This window comes from Mauremys reevesii, linkage group 1, assembly GCF_016161935.1.
Source record: "Mauremys reevesii isolate NIE-2019 linkage group 1, ASM1616193v1, whole genome shotgun sequence".
NCBI lineage: Eukaryota > Metazoa > Chordata > Testudines > Geoemydidae > Mauremys > Mauremys reevesii.
In genome coordinates, this window is record NC_052623.1 from 210,159,872 (window position 1) to 210,177,974 (window position 18,103).

Genomic DNA, 18,103 nt, shown 5'->3' on the forward strand with positions numbered 1-18,103 from the left:
GACTGATAATTAGCACTGCTGTATCTACCACAACAGAGCCCTTGTTCCGCTCTCAGACTTATTTATAATTGGTGAGATCAAATGACTCCTTGCTCTTTTAGGGCCAGATTGCCCTCTCTTGTGGAAAACCTGCAGGAGAGGCCTGGGGAGAGGAAGGCAACTCTGTAAGATTCCCCTCTGAGTTTTCCTTGAAACATGCTGTCTGCTGAAAGGATTATTTTGGGGTGCAATGGATTTTGGAGCGCCCTTTCCCACTCCTCTTCCTTACAGACTTTGGGCTAGAAACAGAAAACAACTACAGAGCATCTGGCTCTGCTCCCTTCCCTTTCCACTGGCAGCATGGTTACAAAGGAAGCCACACAGCCATTGGCTGACCCCTGCTCAACTTCACAGCAGCAGCTGTATTACCTCCCACCCAGATTCCACATGGAAATTTATGCACATGAGAAAGTTGCACCAATTTAACTAAAGGTGTGATTTAAAACCCGTTTAGTTAAAGCAGTGCAAGCTCCTGTGAGGACATTTCAGTTTAAACCAGGCCAGTTTAACCTAAATTGATTAGGAATCAGTTTAAGTAAAAACAAACTAAGGCCATGTCTACTCTACAGAGTTAAGTCGACTTAAGTTACATCAATGATAATAACCCACTGTAATTACCTCACTCATGCATGTTCACACAACGCTCCTTGTGTCAACGGGATGTGTCCACAGTTCATGCTCTAGCAGAGAGAGCAGAGCATGGTGAGTAGCTATCCCACTGTGCTACTCGGCACCTTCTCCTCCTAGGAGTACAGGGAATGGATCGCAGTGCATCGTGGGGGTGGAATTACCACCCCGTGATGCAGTTTTCTCCATCCCATCATTCCAAGGGCTTCTGACTGTGTTTCGTGCCATTTTTCAACTGCCTCTGTAAACTTTGCGCCTGCCATCTCTGCCTGAAAGCATGGATCCTTCACTGCTCATCAGTCTTGTGATAAGCGTTATGAACACAAGGTGGCTGATCCTGCAGTATTTCATGAGCGTTACAGGAATAGGAATTTGTGCTGCCTGCCCTGCTGTGAGCCATGGAAAGGAACAATTCAGCATTGATGATGGCATTCAAGGAGCAGCGGCACATGGTGGACCTTCACTATTGGGCTCAGGAAACAAGCACCGAGTGGTGGGATCCAGTTGTGATGCAGGTATGGGATGACAAGCAGTTGCTGCAGAACTTTCATATGCACAAAGCCACCTTCCTTGTACTCTGTGCAGCTTGCCCCTGCCCTGCAGCACAAGGACACCAGAATGAGAGCTGCCCTAATGGTGGAGAAGCGAGTGGCAATCACTGTGTGGAAGCTGGAAACTCCAGCCTGCTACTAGTCAGTTGCAAATCAGTTTGTAGTGGGAAGTCCACTGTGGGGGTTGCAGTGATGCAAGTGTGCAGGGCCATCTCCTGCTAAGAAGGATGGTGCCTCTGGGCAATATGTGGGAAATAGTGGATGGTGTTGCAGAAATGGGATTCCCTAACTGCGTCAGGGCAATAGATGGCACGCATATCCCCATTTTGGCCCTAGATCATCTTGTGACGGAGTACATCAACAGAAACGGTTTCTTCCCTGTGATATTGCAGGTGCTGGTGGATCACTGATGTTGTCTCACTGACATCAATGTGGGGTGGTTAGGGAAGGTGCATGACGCACGCATCTTCAGGAACACTGGCCTGTATAGAAAGCTGCATTCAGGGAGTTTCTTTCCAGACCAAAAGATGCTAGTGGGGGATACTGAAATGCTCATAGTGATTCTAGGAGACCCAGCCTACCCTCTACTCCCATGGCTCATGAAGCCTTACACCAGAAACCTTGACAGCAGCAAGGAGCGCTTCAAAATCAGGCTCAGCAAGTACAGAATGACCGTAGAATGTGCGTGGGGCAGATTAAAGGATCCTACCTGGTCTCCCAGTGCAGCAATCCATGGGTCCTCTGGCTCTCTGGGGCCATCTGCTGTTAAGGTCTGCGGTGACTCAGTTCCTTCCCAGGTCTCCACTGGCCATCTAGTGTCCACCTGGGGTTTGGCATGCCTAGCCTTAGTGAACTTAGGCTCCCACAGCTCCATGGAGGGAGCTCACAATACAGTCTGTCCTCCTCGGTTGTCTGGCCCAACTAAGCTGGGCTGCTTCCCTTTATACTCTGTCTCCAGGCTAAGCATGCCCAGCAGGGACAGAGGGGCGTGGCTTCCTCAGCTGGCAATGCACAGTTAACCCTTGTGGGGCCAGTGTGAGGTAGACGCACCCCGTCACACTGCCTCACAGGGAATTTGTGATGCCTTAATTCATGTTTGCAAAGCACTCTGGGACCCTTGGCTGAAAAGGAAAAAGAAAGGGCAGGTTTCCACAATTTAAACTAACGGCTTGACTGGACCTATTTAAGCCTGTATTTTTAATCTTGAAACTAATGACCAATGAACTGTATGCATTAACGAATATCCAGGCATATTAAATATTGAAAGTAAAACATACTCAGGGGATTAATTTGTATGTCTGGAGTTAAGGCTATGTTTAGGTGCAGTCTGCTTCAAATATGCAATTCAATAAGAAGGAAATAAAAACAATTCATAGCTTCCTTTTTTAATCTGATTCTCTTGGTCAGGATCACTTTGAGGAGGGACGTTTGCCTGGAGGTCTGATCCAGTGCCCATTGACATCATTAGTGGTAACCCAGGTAGCATCACTCTATTTTCCACACCTGCTATGTAGTCTGCAGTTCCCCCAAAATTCAAGTGGTCAGTGACTGTGGATTTCCTGGGCTTCAAAAGCCTGTCCTGGACATCTGTAAAGAGGCTGTAACTTTCGAGCTTTACCCAAAAAATCACAATGTTAAACCTTCCATGCCAGCAATTGAGTTATATTTTCAAGACCCTACAGGTATGTTTACACTGCAAAGAAACATCCATGGTAATGAATTTCAAAGCTCAGGTCTACAGACTTGGGCTTGTGTGGCTTGAGCTGCAGCGCTAGAAGTGTAGATGTTCCTACACAGGCTGGAGCCTGGGCTGTGAAACTTGGCAAGAGGGGTGGATCTCAAAGTCCAAACTCCAGCCCAAGTGGAAATGTCTATATTGTTATTTTTAGTGACGTAGCACGAGCCTGAGTTTGTAGATCTGGGCTCTGGGACTTGCTGCTGTGTTTGTTTGGTGTTTTTTGTTTGGTTGGTTTTTTGCAGTGTAGACATACCCTTTTTCACAAAGGGCTTGAAATTTTTTTGGGGGAAAGAGCAGATCAGCTTTTCCACCTGCAGGTCTCTATAGTGTAGGTCAATGATGCAGGATTTTCAGGCCCTAAAGGTCAGTTCAAGGACTCATGAAATGTGATCTATTTTGTCAATTTCTGTAAACAAAACCCACAGTGTTCCCTTAAGACAGTCAGTGGAAAGCTCACAGGTTCACATCATAAAAGGAAGTATGCTCTGTTTATTTACAACTGATCCTAAAATTGCACATTAAGGCCCTGACACTGTAAGTGTTCTGCAATCTAAACAGACTCAAAGTAACCAAAAATGTTTCCTCCAAACACATAAATAACTGCATTAACTTTATTATTTAAATTCCTTCACTGTGTTTTGTCTCATTAAGAGTGGATTAAGATATAGCCCACCACACCCAGACACATAAATCCTCACTGATTGTTTTCCTCATGCAATGAACATGGTATGAAGAGAACAGGGTTACAGGTCCCAACCCTTTTTCATGCACTGGTAAGTTGAAGACAGGAAAAACTGAGTGTTTATCTAAAGAATAATGTTACAGTGCTTCACCTGGCTCATTTGCTTTCCTCTCCAGGGATATATCTGGTTCATCCATCCCCTGCAACAAGACATTGCAACAGTAAATAAAATTAAAAACATTTTAGCTGTATTGTTCAAAGCCAGAATGAAGATCAGGTGGTTTCCACAAAGCAACAGTGACCTTTCCCTCGCTGTTAAGAATGCCAACTGATTGAAGTCTTTTTTGAATGGATGAGATACTCCGCTAAGGAGGCAATAGATCCGTTGTCAGTTCAACGACGTTTAAACAGTGATATAGGAAGCCCAGGGAGAGAGATTAGATCATGGCAAAGAAAAAGCAAGAGCGGAGGAAAAACAAAAGAAGAAACCGTGATATTTGAGTAATACCATGCCAGACTTAAGGCAGATAAACTAACAATTCACATATAGTGGAATATATCAAAGACTGTTCTGGATGGGTAACGATAATAAGAGTCAAGGGAAGTGAAGGATGAAAGAGGCTTTATCTGTCCACAAGCAGACATGTGATATTGAGTGAACCAAGAGAGTAGTTAACAGATGAGTGCCTGTGTATTGAAGATTGCACATGATCTACCCAAAGTGCTGCTTTTCTCTTTGCAATTTTCATTTTTTAAAAATTGATTTTAATCACTAGTCCTTATAAAAACAAACCAAGGCCCTGATCCTGCCCCCCTCACTTATGTTGAGTAGTATCTGCATGAGTGGTCCTGTTAATCCCCATTGAACTCATTCAGGACTACTAATGTGAGTAAAGATGGAAAAACCAGAATGTTAAGGGAGTATAATTGATGTGGAGACCTCTGCCTGAATTTGCAGAGTCTGAAACAACAGCTGAGGTGGAATGTGCCTCATTCATTTCAGTGGGTGCCAGTAATGATGCTTGAAGTGGAAAGGTTAACTATTTCACTGCTCCTCACAGCATGTCAAGAAGAAGAGGAAGTGTCATATCAGGAAGAGCTAAACACCAGCATTTCTCAAAGTAGGGGGCAAGAAGTGCCTGCTACAGGAGCATGGAAAGTGCATCCATTATGATGGGTAGGCCTTTAACAACACATGGTGGGGTTGTGTGGGGGGAAGGGGTTACATTTATTTTAATTTTCCTCAAGCTTTCATAAATCTCAAACACTGGACTAACCTAAGCAACTAACAAGACAGCAGAGGGCACGCTGTAATCACAAGTGTTACAGGTTGGCTTGGTAACAGTTTGTGATTTAGTCCACGATATGGAAACACACAATCCCCCGACATACCATACAGTGTGGAAGATGAGTGTGTAGGTTAGAAGGAGACAAATCGCCCATGAAGAAGACAAAGAAAGGGAAAGGAAAGTTGGAATAGTAATATCTGATCTGGAGTACCTGTGGAAAACGTAGTACGTGATCCTGTATCACAATACATACACACGAGGGGGCTGAATAGAAGTTGCACAGGCAACCTTAATTCTGGCATTTCATAGCTTTGGAGTGCTTGACTTTGAAAACTTAACAATGTTCTTTCAACACAGTATTGTAATTTCCTGGAGTAATTTTCCTCATATGTCATCATCAGGGTTGGAATCTTTAGATCCACCACACAGACCTCTGCCACTTGAGCTAACTAAGTAAGGGATAGCAATAGTAGGTTGTCATCCTCTGTGTGGAACAGCACTAGATGAGACACGGTCTGCCAGTGGGTTTCACAAATATCTGCTGGCAGCAGAGACAGCACTAGATGAGACACGGTCTGCCAGTGGGTTTCACAAATATCTGCTGGCAGCAGAGGAATGATGAGCCTCATGAATCTTGATTTCCATTCCAGGCTTGGGAGAGGAGTGTGCTTTTGCCTCTTCCTCAGAGATGCTTTTGCCTCTTCCTCACAAACTTGACGGTTTCTGCCCTGTCCCCTCCAAACTATCCCTGTCCCAGTCTTGTCTCCTCTCCACTGCTGGCTCCTCATCCCAGTCCCATTATCTCTCTCTACCTAGGCCCAGTTTCTACTCCTCAGGCTTCTCATCCTAGTCCCCTTGCTCAGCCAGTCCTCGGCTCCCCCTCCAGGCTCCTTATCCGAGTCCCAGTCTCCCTCTCCAATCCTAGTCTCCAAACCCAGCCAGTCCCTGTTCTCCCTGTCCTTCACTCCTTGTCCCTATTCTTTCAGCCCAGCCAGTCCCAGTACCCCCACTCCAGGCTACTTGTCTGAGTTAACTCTCCCTTCCCCTGGACCCCCATCCCCCCCTTCCCTGTGTTTTCCCCCTCCTCCCCCTTTACTGGTTCCTAGTTCAAATCTCCCTCCATTGCCTCCTCATCCAATCTCAGTCTCCCATCCACCCACCCCTTCTCTGGCGCTTAGTCCAGCCAGCAACAGTTCTTCTGCATTACAGCTCCTTGTTGGATGTATTTTCCCACTCACCACCCCATTTCCGACCCCACTGGTTCCCAGTCCCAGTCTCCTTGCCTAGTCTCTGCCCTCACCACTTTTCTAATCACAGTGGGTTTTTTTACCCACCTCCAGTCCCAGCGTCACCTAACTCTATGCCCAAATCTACTTCTCTCCATTCCCCCCAGGTCTGGCTCTTGTCCCCTTCAAATCAGACAGCTTCCTCCTCCATGCTGCCTGGGAGCAAATATGGGGGTTATTGACAGTGGAGGAGAGACAGGCTACTTGCTCTCAGAGCCAGTGCCAAACCTCACTGTGACCAGGAGCAGCTTGTGCACCGCCATTATAGGGAAAGTCCTGCTTTGCCCCTGTTGCCTAGGACTTGAACACACTCAGTGGCTCTGTGGGGATGGTGCATGAGCAATCCAGGTAGATGTAGGAGCTATGAGGGGTTGGAACATGCTCAGTGAAGACAAAATCTTCAGAGATTTTAGCTGCTAAACTCAAAGAAGTCTCTACTGAGCATGTGTGAACTGAGATAGAATCATAGAAGATTAGGGTTGGAAGAGACCTCAGGAGGTCATCTATTCCAATCTCCTGCTCAAAGCAGGACCAACCCCAACTAAATTATCCCAGCCAGGGCTTCGTCAGGCCTGACCTTAAAAACCTCTAAGGATGGAGATTCCACCACTTCCCTAGGTAACCAATTCCAGTGCTTCACCACCCTCCTAGTGAAATAGTTTTTCCTAATATCCAAGTTATAAGACAAAGGCTTATAATTTGGCAAATAACACATCCCTGATACAAAAGCCATCTCACTGCCAATTTTCAAGCTCATCTTCCGAAGCAGGAGGACTCTCAAGTTTCGCAATAAAAAAAGTTGCCAGCTTTCTTTTAAAATGGCAAAACGGAGTATTGTTCCCTAATTCAGAGGATACAGATAAGTTCCATTGAATCAATACACACAGCTGTATGTTGGCTCTGCCTGCTTTTCTTGTTCACCTAAAAGTCCCTTTTTTGTGATCGAAGGAAGAAAATTAGATCATTCTTTTGATTTCTGTTTCTATTTCTAATCCTTCCTATGTAATTGACCCACCCTACAGGATTTCTTAACTGTAATTGATGTCAGACCATATGGGAGTGGGAGGGGTGAAAGGGGACATGTTCTCACATGTAGAATATTTATTACATTTGCTGATGCGCTTGACACTGAGAGCAGGTCTACACTAACTTACGATGCTCAGGAGTGTGAACCTCCACATCTCCTGAGCGATGCAAATTTTGCACTGTCCACACTGGTACTATGTTGACAGGAGATGCTCTCCAGCCAACATAGCTTCCACTTCTCGCCCTGGTGGAGTAATTATGCCGATGGGAGAGTGCTCTTCTGTCGGCAAGTAGCTGCGCCGACATAGCGCTGTAGTGTGGACTTGCCTGGAGTGACAATGGTCTTTATATAACCATGAGATTGCAGAACCTCTAAAGGTGTAGAAGGTGCTTACTAGGCAGTTCTCTGTGTAGAAGTCAGTATATCGCTATTGAAACCGTGTTGCCATTGTTTTCTGTGCACTGTACCTTTATGGCTCAGTCGTTTTGGGCCTGAGCTAAAACCCACTGAAGTTTCCATTGACTTCGATGGGCTTTGGATCAAGCCCCTTTTTCCTCAGAGTGGCTGCAAGTTGATACAGTGGTGTGGTGATGCACACACCCCATGCGCTCTCTCTCTCTCTCTCTCTCTCAGGGAGATTTTATTTTTACGCTTTCTTATTACTGACTTTCTCTCATATAAAATAAGTTATTTTAGATTGAAAATACATTACTCTTTGTGTATGGAAATATACCAAGAGGGAACAGTGTAATGAGCTCTCTAAAGACAGAGGAGTGTGTATCCTTCAGAATAGCGCTAGATTTTCTGTACTGTCCTCTGGTGAGCGCTTCCTGATGGAAAATGACAACTGCTGTGAACCATAGTGGGAATGCAGCCTTAACACAAACAAAACTTTCCTTTAGAGACAGACAGGTTGCACCAAGGCACCCCTTCAGTTCAAAATCTTAAAAGTATAGAAACCACAAGTTACAGGAGAAATCTCCTGCATTCCTTGCTGCTTTCACATTGTCTACAAGGGCAACCTCTGCAACATTGAGGCAGAATTACTTCCTGAGAGTGTGTCTGTGGAGGACTCGGGAGCTGGGAGGGCCGGGAGCAGTGAAGGGAAGGGGTCGGGAAACCTGTTAAACACAATTCTCTGACAACCTTAGCTATGGTTTTGCTACCTCTCCATCATAATAATAACTTGGGGGGTATTCATGCATCAAACAGCACTGACTCAGCAGGAATAGTAACTTCCTTAATAAACATCACTACAGGTGTAGTGCCCTACATCGAAGTTGCTGGGCACTCCCTATTATAATCCCATTTTCAATTCCTTCTAACTGCCAAACTTGACGTGGATGTCCCTCAATCTGTCCTTCTGAAGCTGTTCCACTTTGTATAAATAGAGTCACTGGAGCAGGGGGGACTGGAGCCTGAGGGCACCCAGCTGGGAGGTGGGAAACACTGGGTATCTACGCTGCAGCTGGCGCATACCTCCCAGCCCAGGTGACAGACTTGTGTTAGCTCACTAAAAATAGCAGTATGGACGTCGTGGCACAGGCAGAGGTTCAAACTAGCCCCCTGAGCTCAAACCCAGGGGGGTCAAGTGGGTCTGAACTCAGGTGCACAAGTCCATTCACCCAGGCTGGGAGGCATGCTCCCAGCTGCAGTATAGACATACCCACTATCTCCCAGCTTCGAGGTGGGGTGCCCTAAACACCAGACTATAGGTTCGTTCTCTTACTCTGTGCCCCAGTGACTATTTAAATATTTATAAAATGTGGGACAGCTTCAACAGGAGAGTTTGAGGGACTTCCACACATAGTTCAGTGGCAAAAGCACTCTCCTGAGAGGTAGGAGAACCTTGTTCACATCCTCTCTCCCTGTCAGGCAGAGAAGCAAATTGAACGTGGGTCTTCTACATCCTTGGTGAGCATGCTAACCACTGGGCTAAATGTTATAAAGGAAAAGCCTCCTCCAGCTGGATTTTGAATGGGACCCAATCTGATAGGCATGCTCAGAGCACAGCTACCAGATAGTGTCTCGCAGACAAGACAGGTGCTCCTCCACCTATCTTCCCCTGGTCTGTGGCTTGCACTATGAGATAGGAATCCAGATGCCTAGAGTGAGGCAGCAGTGCACGTTCTCAGGGGCAGAAACATAGGTGCCCAGGGAACCTGTGCTGGAAAAACATAGGCATCCAGTGAGTTTAGATGCCTACAGGTTAGGCAGCAGCCAAGCTGGGTTTTTGTGGATTGCAGTGGTGCCTAAAACTGGGTTTAGGCACCTGAGTTCCTATGTGGATCTGGGACACTAGCGCTTAGGAAGAACCTTCCAAATCTTTATGCTTAGGAATGATGCCTGAAAAAGGGGTAATTTTTGTGGATATAACCCACTGTTTTATGTGCTGTGTACAGTATCTCCCACTAGTAGCTGGTCCACAGAGGATAACAGTCTACTGCTGTAGCCAGGTAATGGGATTAGCCCCTCAGAGGAAGTGGTAGAGATCTGTGTGGTAGTGAGGAAGGTCCTGTTCAAACCTGCTGATGAGTCATGTGGTGGGTTGTTACAGTTGCATGAGATAATTTGCATATTTTAATAACCTAGGAAAACAGAGATAAAAAACAGTGTTAACAGAACATTAAGTCTGCAAAAGACTAGCGTTCAAAAGTTAGGTAATGCCTGAATGAATATTGCCTGTGCAATTAATCCCATTTTTCCAATAGAAATGCTGACTCATAGTAACCAATCATAAAGCAACATTTTGTGATAAATCATCTGAGATCACAAGGACTATTCAACTAATAAATTATATTCCCTTTGTATTTTTGATTAATTGATGTATTTCCTGTGTCTTTCTTTCATAGATATTTTGCTCCATTTACTGTTTTTCTGTAGCTTCCATAGTACAAATTCATTCTAATGATTGTCTCCCTTCTTCTTTACATGTTTAATGATCAAGTTTAAGTGACCCTAGTGCAACAGTTAAGGCCCCAGTGATCAGATATACCATTGATGATTTTCCCCCTTATAGTAGCATGATGAAGTGCACAGACCCAAGTCTGGGCTGGCAGGGAAACAGTTAACACCTCTTTCTAGCGAAAGACCACAGTTGTCTTTCATTGCTCGAGACAATCAGGATGTGGCAGAGACAAAAGGGATCAGAAGTTGAAGGGGAAGCATGTGGGTGGATGGACTGAGAGTGGGTAGGTCTCTTTGTGAGGCTATCAGGAGAGACTGAAGCCTGAGCTGAAAGCCACACTTTTGGGAGTGTGAGGGTGGGCAGCAGCCTGAAGATTTGGGCTGTTTACTTCTGGAATCTGGGCAGAAGTGAAACTCTGTGTGCTGGGCCCTTCACGAACCCCTATATTTTGATTAACTGGCACTAAAACCAATTCCCTTTGGAATGTGGATTACTGACAGAATGTACTGACTGTTGTGCGCTCCTTCCATATGACCCTTTTTTGGTGGCGTATGAACACAACTCAGTTGACCATGATAGTTTCAAACTCCTCTATTTTTACAGGGGAGTGGCAACTTAGTTGGTCACTGCCTAACACATTCCTTTGATTAAAAATTCTTATGACTTTTTTTGTTGTTTAAAAAAACAACCCCCAAACCTCTGAGCCTTCCTCATTTGCAACAAGACTGAAATTTGGCAGAGGGGGTACTTTTGGGTGGTCTCATAAAAATCTGTTCAGGTTGGGCTGAACTACACAGTGTCAAAAATCTCCACTCCCCATTTCTGCCTTGCAGAGTATAGCTTCTAGTCTTGGCAGCATGCCACTAGATCTTTACAATTCAGTAGCATTGTGCATGTACTGCCCTTGTGGCTCGCTCTAGCACTTCCCATGGAGCTCAAATATATATTCAAAATAATTTTTTTGGCTAACTGGAACATGCACAGCACTGGAAACCAGGAGGCCAGGACATCTTGACTATCTCTATTGACTCCTTAAGCCCAGCTATCCCTGTATTGAGCCCAGTAACCTGTGCTTGATTAAAGCATCACCAAGAAAGGCATCCAGTCTTGCTCTGAAGACAGCAAGGGATGGAGAATTCACCACTGGCCGACTACCCCATTGTGTAAGATCACCAGCTTGTTGCAAGTGGACCCAACTGCTGGGTCCCACATGTGTCCAAGCCAACTGGGTCCATGTAGAGTCTAGTCATTGTTTCTTGCTCTGGGACTCTAGGGCACTCTCAGGCTCAGATTTCTTGTCGGACACCCTTCCATGGGAAGTGAGATGCTGCTGTCTAGCCATCCTACATGCCAAAACTAGTATCTCAGACCTCCCAAGTCCCCCAGTTGCTTACTCATGCTCCCCTAGAGTTCCACCTAGGCTGCTGGCACCTGGGCTTCTAGTTTAAACCCTTTGAGGACAATGTGACAGGAAAGCAGAGAACACAGGCTTAGCAAACAAATTTCTTAAACATGTAACCCTTCTGCCCCTCTGAGTTGGCAGCAACAAGGGCCGGGTTCAGTATCCAGGGGTTCTGTTTCAATAACGCAATGCAAAACCGGCTCGAGCCCCCACCCAGTGACCTGGGACAATTACATAGCACCCCCCTGGGCGCCTCTAGGAGGCAATACTTCCCCTCCTGCAGGCATGGAGTCTGAGTGTAGCAAAATCCTTTTAATAAAGGAGGGAAACAATGTGGCATCATGTTGGGGAAACACCACAAACAGGATTCATAACACAAACCATGAGCAAAAGACCCAACTCTAAGTAAGTTTTGGCAGTGTCCTTTTCCCCTCAAGGTCTTAAGTCCAATCACCCCAAAGTCCAACAACCCAAAAGTCTCTGTCCCTGGTCAGTGCCGCCCCCGAGTTCAAAAGTTTGTCTGCAGAGTTTTACCCCCCCAGGCTGGGTGGAAATGGGGGGGGGCACAGGGTGTTAAGGGGCACCTTACGTGGTCCGAGACCGACTGCCCAGCCTCTCCATGGAGTTCTGCTGCAGCCTTTACCACAAATGGCTCCGCTCCACCAGCTGCTCCGTTCCTCCAGCCATCCACACAAACAGCTGTACTCTGACAGCCACTTAGCAATATATCTTCAGGCTTCCCCCACTAGTTAACACAGCACTCAGTAATTTTCATCACGCACACCTTTCGCCTCCTGACGTGCCCGGACGCCGTGGTAAAGAACATCGTGACGACCGTCCTGCGCGCTGCCACCGCGAAGCGAATCAGCAGAGCTCCCTCTGACCAAGATGTGGCCACCTTCCTGAGCGGCTCCCTGGACGGTGAGTTCGCCTGGGACAGGAGCGACATCGCCTCGCTGTGGACCCGCGCCCGCAACGCCACGCGCCGACTGGGAAAGCGATTGGGCTGCCGATGGGTGTGGAGCGAGGAACGGCAGGAGCTAGGAGTCCTGGTGCCACATATCGGGACGGAGGGCAACATCATCGTCAACCCCGGAGCCAGAGGCATGCTGGAGAGGTCGCTGAAGGCCGCCACCCGCGTGCTCTACGTGGACACCCTGAAGAAAAAGCCGGACCAGGGCAAGGCTTTCGAGGTCACCAGCAAGTGGGACTCCAGCAACCACTTCCTCCCCTCAGGCAGCTTCATCCGTTTCGCCGACTGGCGGTTCATACACCGCGCCCGGCTGAACTGTGTCCCCCTCAACGGAGCCATCCGCCACGGGAACCCGGACAAACGCTGCCGGAGGTGTGGGTACGCCATGGAGACCTTGCCCCACGTCCTGTGCAGCTGCAGGCCCCACGGCAGAGCCTGGCAGCTGCGCCACAATGCCGTCCAGGACCGCCTGGTGAAGGCCATCGCCCCGCACCTGGGAGAGATCGCTGTCAATCGCGCCATCCCTGGCACCGACAGCCTGCTGCGCCCGGACATCGTCATCACGGATGAGGACCGGAAAAAGATCATCCTTGTCGACGTGACGATCCCGTTCGAGAATAGGACCACGGCCTTCCGCCAAGCCCGAGCCCGCAAACTCAAAAAGTACGCTCCCCTGGCTGACACCCTGCGAGCAAAGGGCTACGAGGTCTACACCGACGCTCTGATCGTTGGGGCCTTGGGCGCCTGGGACCCCCTTAATGAACGCGTGCTGCGGACCTGTGGGGTGGGCCGTCGCTACGCGTGGCTCATGAGATGCCTAATGGTCTCGGACGCTATTCGGTGGTCCAGAGACATTTACACAGAGCACGTCACCAGCCACCGTCAATACCAAGAGTAAGCCGGTGTGACTTCGTGCACCCACAAGGGGGAAGAGACCTGTAAACTTCCCCTGTTGGACTTTATCCCCTGAGCCCTGAACCAACCAAACTGAACTCTGCCCTGTGAGGGTCATCCTATCATCATTACCCAGTCCGCTCATTTATTCATGCCCACGACTATCCATTACCTGTTTGTATGAGTGATGTACCCTCACTGCTTGGTGGCTGTACCTTGAACTCACCCACCGTATACCCCGCATTGGGGACATGACAGACTGTGTATATGTATATGCTGTCCAATACCAAAACACTAACATCCCTCTACAACCTGTCTGTTACCCCCAATGACACAATAACTGACGCTTCAAACACTTTGTATCATTTATTTTTAAATATTCTCTAATAAACTTTAAATCTGTTCTTATCAGTTTAATCTTTTTTGATATGAGATATCATACTGTGGGAGCCCCAATGCTGGTGCACCATTAGCCCAAAGTGAATTCAGCTCAGCAGCCTCTAGCTAGACTCCTAATAGAATTAAAATTAGCTCTGCTATTCAACAGTGGAGAGAGAGAGAGAGAGAAAGAAAGAGAAAGCAGTATAATTGGTGTTTCAGACCCTCAAAAGGGGCCCATACCTTCAGGTACACATACCTACCCTCAACCTCTCTCTCAATTCACTGGGTTTTGGAACCCGTGTCCCTTGTCTAGCGAGTGCTACTTAGTTGATGGTGAGACCCTCTATCATAAAACAGTTTCATAGTCCTTCATTCACATAATCAGGGTAACAACACTTTATTCCTCCTGCCCTGATAACAGAGAAATTGGGGATCCCACAGCTGTCAAAGTGACCATTTTGGGCTGCTGTGGGCTCATGCTAGGCGGGGTGGGTGTGCCTATGCAAACGAGATCAGCCCCTGAAATTCTTTTGCACACTTGCCATAATTCACCACCAGATGTCAGGGTAGAGCTCATCCTGACTCTGCTTACAAACACATTGACTTTGCTCTCAGGGTATATCTACAGTGTGGGTCTGACCAGAGCTGGATTTACACCTTATGTGCCCCTAGGCACAGCATCTTCAATGCCACCCCTCCCTACAGCTGACCTTCATGTTTTCTGTAAAAAAATTAAATGAAAAGAAATATAAACACAGCCTCCCCAGGAAGGCACAAGACCCTTCGCCATTCACGGCAGCCCCACCCAGAGCTGGGGCGCAGCCCACCGGCCATAGGTGAGGTGCAAGGTGGGGACTGTACTTCTCCCCACATGAGCAGTCCCTGGGTATCTTCCATCCCTCCTGCAGCCTGGCATGGCAGCCACGCTCCAGCTTTGCCCGTGCAAGTGAATGGGGCACTGGCCATGCCCCTCCCTCTCCATCCCCAGCATGGGGCAGAGGCAGGAAGGCGGCAGAGATTGGGAAGGGGCTGGGATGCTCCTAGCGCCTTCAGCACCCATTCTGCCTAGCTGCGGCTCACAGCGCCCCCAGGCGGGCTGACTCAGATGCTCACCCATCTCCAGTCCCACATGCTGGGTGGGCACCAACCTGTGCCAGGAGCCCGGCCGCCCGCAGGGTAACTGTATGTATTCACTTTTTAACTTTTAACCCACATTTCATTTTTAGGCACCCCTAGGCATGTACCTACTGTGCCTAATTGAAAATACAGCCCTGGGTCTGACACAAGTTTAGGCTCCAATCTCCACCCCTTACCCCCAACGCTCTTCCATCCATACTTACAGTCCTCAGACACATGCCTGTATGTCCTTAGAACATGGGCTTCCTGGCTCATCCATGGGATAGGTGTCACCTGGTTTAGCAATTTTGTTTAGGCTGCAGTCAGTTCATCCTCCATCATGGGCTTCCTTCTTGTTGCCATGGTTGGCACCCTTTTTGGTGCTAATGTTTAGTTGGCAAAAAGCTTTTGAAAAATGCTCAGAGACAGTTGCAGTCTGCCTGGCAACCCAAAAGGCGGGAAACATCATGTGACCTGAGCGTGTAATCTGCCTGGTAACAGAAAGTGCACATAAGGACTCAGCACATGTTGCTCCATGCTGTCCATCATAGTGACAGACAATGCCTGTGCACCATCGCCGCTCGTCTGATCAAGACACAGACAAAGACTTACTTGTTCCAGAAGATCTTTGGTCCTGTTGGCAACTTCTTAGCTGGTGGCTCCTGTTGGTGGTGCCTGTGTTCCTAATTCCTGAGGGTCCAGTTCCAGTCCTGGTTCCTGTTGTCTGGCTTCTGTTCCTGGTATCCCAGGCAGAAATAAGGTGGAAGAAATCCTTGTTATTGTTAAGGTTTGTGGCCCTTGGTGGGGTAATTTGGGTCCAGACTTCGGGCCGTGTGACATTAACCTGAGCATAGAATATAGCAGAGTTTACCGTGTATGATGCTGTAATACAAGTACTGTTGTTAATAAATGTTTCCTGTTTTGATTTCACTGCTGTGACAGGATGATTGCTTGAAGCAGGGATCTAAGGCACAGTTGCCAACTTTCATGCAGTAAATAAGCACCCCGACTTTCACAATAAGCCAAAAATCAAGCTAATCCCATTTCAAAACAAGGCCAAAACAAGCCAATCCCTAAGAACCCCAACACTCTATATGACAAGATCCCCCTGGCGTGCAGTCTGGGACTGTGGTGGGCCTGCTGTGCACCCCTGACTCTCTCCTCCCCTTGCCCCTGCTTGCCCCTGCTTCCTGGGAGCCAATAATAAAAAAAAAAGCAACAAGCTACAAGCCAAACAAGCAATAAGCTACAAGCCAAAAACTAGCCAACAAGCAACTCTCAAGCCAATTAAGCCAAAAAAAAAAAAAAGCGCCCACTTTTCTTTACGGAGAAAGCAAAGGAACAAAATGTAACCGTGTCAGAGGGTAATGGAGAGGTATTCCACTTTATCCAAAAATCTGATGTTGAATGTATTTGGTTCCTCAATGACAATTTTATGAATAATTGCACCGTTGTGACAATGACAGCAAACTCCTCCAAAGGTTGGTCAATGGATTCGGGTAGAAGCCGGAAATATCAGTGTAGTAATGGGCCTGCAGTATTACTTGGAATCTATTGAAATTAATTTGGTCATCCCCACTAAGAGCCATGAAAGTGAGTTGCAATGTGTAATGCATAATACAACTTGTTTAGATAATTGACAAGGGTTAAACCAGTTTTGTGACAGAAAAAATGTCACATTTCATGTAAAGTGTACTGGAAATGTTAAAATCAACGTTAATGTTAATGACACTGGTAACTGGACTATATGGGACTACAATGGACAAAGAAATTGTAGTGGTTCCTGAACCACAGAAAAGTATTATTGGGCCTGTAGTGGTAAAAAGTGATGTGAAAAAGTTGTTAATGGTAAATCCCAAGTACGCCTTGAAAAAGGTTATTATGCCTCTGCGGTTAGATTTGTCATTAGCGCAGCCCAAATGTGCACCTTATGTCTTCACATTACATGCTGGGTAGTATGCTTGGCTAGATAGTGTACTCCCAAAGCAGCCCAAATATCAGAGGAGGGATACAGTAGCTACCATTCTAGGACTGGTGGGCACAGGATTGAGTGTCTTAAACACCATAGGTAAAGAGGTTCTAGCAAGTAAAATTGGGGCAATAGGTGAAGATATGGCCTCCTTATTGCATCCCTTATTGCATCCCTCAATCACTCCTTTCAATCAGCTCAGCGTTAAGGAATACAAGATAGCAAACGTATTACCTGGCTGGTTATAGGTGCAACAGGTAGACCATCTTCACATCGTTAATGCTCTCAATGTGTTGCAGTCAAATGTATCCATGGCCCTTTCATGTATCCAGGCACAGTACTGGGTCCTAGGAGTAGCTACAAATGTTATTAGAGAAGGTTTAAACAGAGTCCTTCCTGTAGAGATAAGAAAAGCTCTCTGGGAAAATTCCACTACTCCCTTTGAGCAAAGACATCAGGATTGGTGGAGGCTGGTAAATTGTTCATTTTCAATTACCAATGCCACCATTACTGCCTTTGTGTTAACCATAGTGAAGGCACAGGAAGAGTGGGTCTACCCCTTAATTCCATTGGGGCTAAATGTGAATCAGTCTGTTTTAATCCTCACAGACTTTTGGCAGAATCAGCAGAAACTTGCATTTCTATGACAATCTCCAAGAGCCCAGCAGTGTTGGAGATCAACAAAACCGCTGGGTGGTGCAGGGAAAGGATTAAACACCTCAATGCCACCTACTACAGGGCAAAGAATGGGAATGGTAAGTCTGGGAACTTCCCAGCTACCTGTCCTACTATGAGGAATTCAGCCAGATGCTGGCAACTGCCCCCAGCATAGTCATGCATGAGCATCTCCTAAGTTGGGACAGTATGTTTTTTCAGAGCAGAGGCAGAGAGGACTGGGACACTACCAGAGGAGAACCTAGTGGCAAAGGGGCTGGAGGTTCAGGAGTGGACCCCAGGCCATGTGAGCAGATTGGCTGGGGGCCCATATTCAGAAGACCTGTTTAGGGATGGGGCTGGTGAGGATGTGGCAATGCAGCAGGACCCAGATCCTGATAAGTGGCACCTGCTATATTTAGTTTTTGGAATCACAGCATTAATGGGAGGATTTGCTGGGCTCTGACCAATGCAATTATTGTTTGGGAAGAAATGACATGCAGGAGGCTGTATTTTGCTTCTGTTAAGGGATGAAGCCAAGCCATTTCCCAGCCCCATGCCACTTGG

At 47.1% G+C, this 18,103-nt stretch overlaps 1 long non-coding RNA gene across 1 annotated transcript; it reads right to left on the minus strand.

The window, feature by feature from the left end:
- Positions 1-15,166: 15,166 nt before the first annotated feature.
- LOC120397154 lies at positions 15,167-17,318 on the minus strand. The gene is made up of 3 exons (XR_005593695.1): positions 17,117-17,318; positions 15,526-15,650; positions 15,167-15,404 (listed from the first exon to the last, which is right to left on the minus strand). It is a non-coding gene; the product is annotated as an uncharacterized LOC120397154 (long non-coding RNA).
- Between the last annotated feature and the right edge of the window lie 785 nt (positions 17,319-18,103).